The 3061-nt window shown below is 51.2% G+C and overlaps 1 protein-coding gene across 1 annotated transcript in view; it reads left to right on the forward strand.

Moving 5' to 3' along the window:
- The first annotated feature begins 2561 nt into the window (after positions 1-2561).
- Adcy6 (adenylate cyclase 6) overlaps positions 2562-3061 on the forward strand; it is a 27159-nt gene continuing 26659 nt past the window's right edge. The window contains exon 1 of the mRNA XM_013018828.1: positions 2562-2579. The gene's annotated coding sequence lies outside the window, so the exon portion shown is untranslated. The remainder of the gene's footprint in view (positions 2580-3061) is intronic.

The raw sequence follows: 3061 nt of genomic DNA on the forward strand, positions 1-3061 counted from the left end.
CTGCCTGGCTTAGTGTAGTTTTGATTTGTATTTCCCTTATGGCTAAGGTTGTTGAACATTTCTTCATGTATCTATTATAGAAATTTGTATTTCTTCTGAGAACTGTCTGTTCAATTTGCTTGCCCATTTATTAATTCAATTATTATTCTTTTGTTGTTTAAGTCTTTGAGTTCTTTGTATATTATAGATATGAATCCTTTGTCTGTTGAATAGCTGGTGAAGATTTTCTCCCATTCCACGGTTTGTCTCTTGGTTCTGGTAAGAAGAACCTATTTGTTTATTTATTTTGCCAGTCCTAGGGCTTGAACTCAAGACCTGGGCACTGTCTTTAAGCTTCTTTTGCTCAAGGCTAGCACTCTACCCCTTGAGCCACAGCATGACTTCTAGCCTTTTCTGTTTATGTGGTACTGGGGAATTGAATCTAGGTTTTCATACATGCTAAGCAAGCACTCTACCACTAAGTCACATTCCCAGCCCAAGAAGAAACTTTTTGTGTACTCTTATTTTTATTTTCTGGGCAATTGAGAGTCTTATTCAACCTGTGCCTATAACATCTAGAGTTTTTCCTGTGGTAGACTTAAACTTTCCGGTCTTTCTTTAAGCTCTTTGAGTTGATTTTTATACAGGATGAGAGATAGGAGTCAAATTTCAGTCTCTTACAAGTGATACTCAGTTTGCCCAGCACTGTTTTTTTAAGAGCCTGCCCTTTTCTCCAGTGTATGTTTTTGGTTCCTTTGTCAAAAATTGTTTGAGGGCAAAACCACATTATTCTAGGTGGTAAGTAGTACATACTTCCTGATTCAAGTTCAGAAAGGAAAGTTTGATAGTGGCAAGAAAATTGGCTACTCTAAGGGAGAAATTAGGCAGAGGCCCCAAAGGTCAAATTACAGGCCAGGCCTGGGAATAATACACTATAGAATGACCTGTTTCTCATTTTCATTTCCCAATTAAAACATTTTTTTTTGATCAGTCATGGGGCTTGAACTCAGGACTTGGGTGTTGTCCCTGAGCTTCTGTGCTCAAGGTTAGTGATCTACTACTTTGAGCCGCAGTGCACTTCTGGTTTTGCCAAGGTTGATTGGAGATAAGAGTCTCAAGACTTTTCCACCCAGGCTGGCTTGGAACCATGATCCTCAGATCTCAGCTTCCTGAGTAGCTAGGATTACAGGTGTGAACTATCAGCACCCAGCCCATTTCCTAATTTCAAACTCTATGAATCAACATCTTAGTATCTGAACTGGAAAACTCTGGGAGAAAGGCAGATGGTTTTATTCCTGTTTTACAGGTGAGAATATAAGACAGTAAACAATTTACTGTGATAGATGTCTGGTAAGTGAAAGAAAATAATTTCCCTAACTTCCCTTCTCTTTCTTGCCTCCAGCTCTGTCCTGGGCTTAAGAATCTCAGTGGGAAGCCAGCCACTGGTGGCTCAGGCTTGTAATCCTAGCTACTCGGGAGGCTGAGATCTGAGGATCGAGGTTCAAATCCAGCCTGGGCAGGAAAGTCCGTGAAACTCTTATCTCCAATAAACCACCAGAAAACCGGAAGTGGCCCTGTGGCTCAAGTGGTAGTGAACTGAAGAGCTGAGGAACAGCCCTCAGACCCAGAGTTCAAGCTCCATGGTGGGGGGGAGGGGGAGGAGAAGAATCTCAGTGGGAGGAATTGGATGGACAGGAGAGAAACCTCAAGAATGTAGGGATGGTTGGGTCTGGAGGGAAGATACCTACCTAGGTAGTGGAGAAAGGGCTGCCTGGAGCCTGGGCTGGATTGGAAGGTGGAGGTAGGGGTCTGGTGGGTGGGGGGGGTATGTGAGGGGATTTAAAGGGAAGCCAGTCGGCTTCCTTCTCACTAGCTAAGGGCACGCCCCCGCTAAAGTCAGACCCGCCAACATACTGGGAATTAACCCTTCTCTTCTTTCTAGTTCCACTAACCATTCTAACCCTCAAAGGGTTAAGGCAGTTTTCACATGATTTCCCCATCTCCCAGGTAACTTGGGCAGCTGCTTCACGAGGGAAATAAATAAATGTTCCAAACAATTTCTTCGTTCTCAAACCTAGCAAGGCATCTCCCACCCCCTGCAGAGAAGCACCACCCTTTGGGTAAAAGGTGCTGGGGAGGAAGGTACTCAGCAAATTGGCAGGTGCAGAGGAAGGGCTGCCCAGAGAGCCTTGGGGCCACGGGGAGGCAGGAAGAATGTTCCTTCTTTGTCCCCCGCGCTCCCCCCCCCTGGTTCGGGGCTCAGAAGGTTCTCGTAGAGGCCTGTGCCCCAGAGATCTGGGGTGTGTGTGTGTGCGTGCGCGCGCGCGGGAACGGAAAGAAGTGATGTGCGGGCAAGCGGGTGCCAGGCACACACACCTGGCGCCTTGTGGAATGAAACCTTAATTAATTATTAAACTGAGTTCCCGTGGGAGAGAGCGGGGCCGTGGCAGGGAGGGGGGGACGGGCGCGGCGGGGGCTGGGGTGGGGAGGAAGAGAGAGGTGAGGAGGGGGCGCTGGGTTCCGCCTTAGCTCTGGGGGGACCCCCCCCCGACGACGGGAGGAAGCCCCGGTGGGGGCGAGGAGGGGCATACTCGCCCACCGTGAGTGCGATCTTCGGCTGGCGCGATGGGGACCCCTGGGTGGGATTGGGAGGGAATGCTGGAGGCTGCAGCTCGGGGGGTGGACGGAAGGGGGCGGGGGGCATGCCCCCTCCTCCTCACGGGTCTTGATCCCAGAACAGTAGCCGCTTGTTTTCCCAAGCCTGGGGGGAGGAAGCGGCCGGAGGAGAGGAGGGGGCGCGCGGAGGGAGGGGTCCCCTTCTTTGGTCACCCCCTCCCCCCCGCTGCCACACCCCGATCTCTCCCTGGGAAGAGGGGAGTGGGTAACTCTGCCCACCCCCACTCCCCGCTTCTGGGGGAGGGGGAGGGGGTGCCCAGACAAAAGGAGCTTGTGCCTTTAAGGCGGGGAGTCCGGGAGCCGGCGGGGAGGGGACTTCTGGATCCGGGGTAGAGGGCGGCTGCGCTGGACAACAAGGGAGGGGGCGAGGGCCGGACGGACTGACGGCCGGCCGGACCCACGGACG

The sequence above is a fragment of the Dipodomys ordii genome, unplaced genomic scaffold (assembly GCF_000151885.1).
Source record: "Dipodomys ordii isolate 6190 unplaced genomic scaffold, Dord_2.0 Scaffold42, whole genome shotgun sequence".
In the NCBI taxonomy this organism is placed as follows: Eukaryota; Metazoa; Chordata; class Mammalia; order Rodentia; family Heteromyidae; genus Dipodomys; species Dipodomys ordii.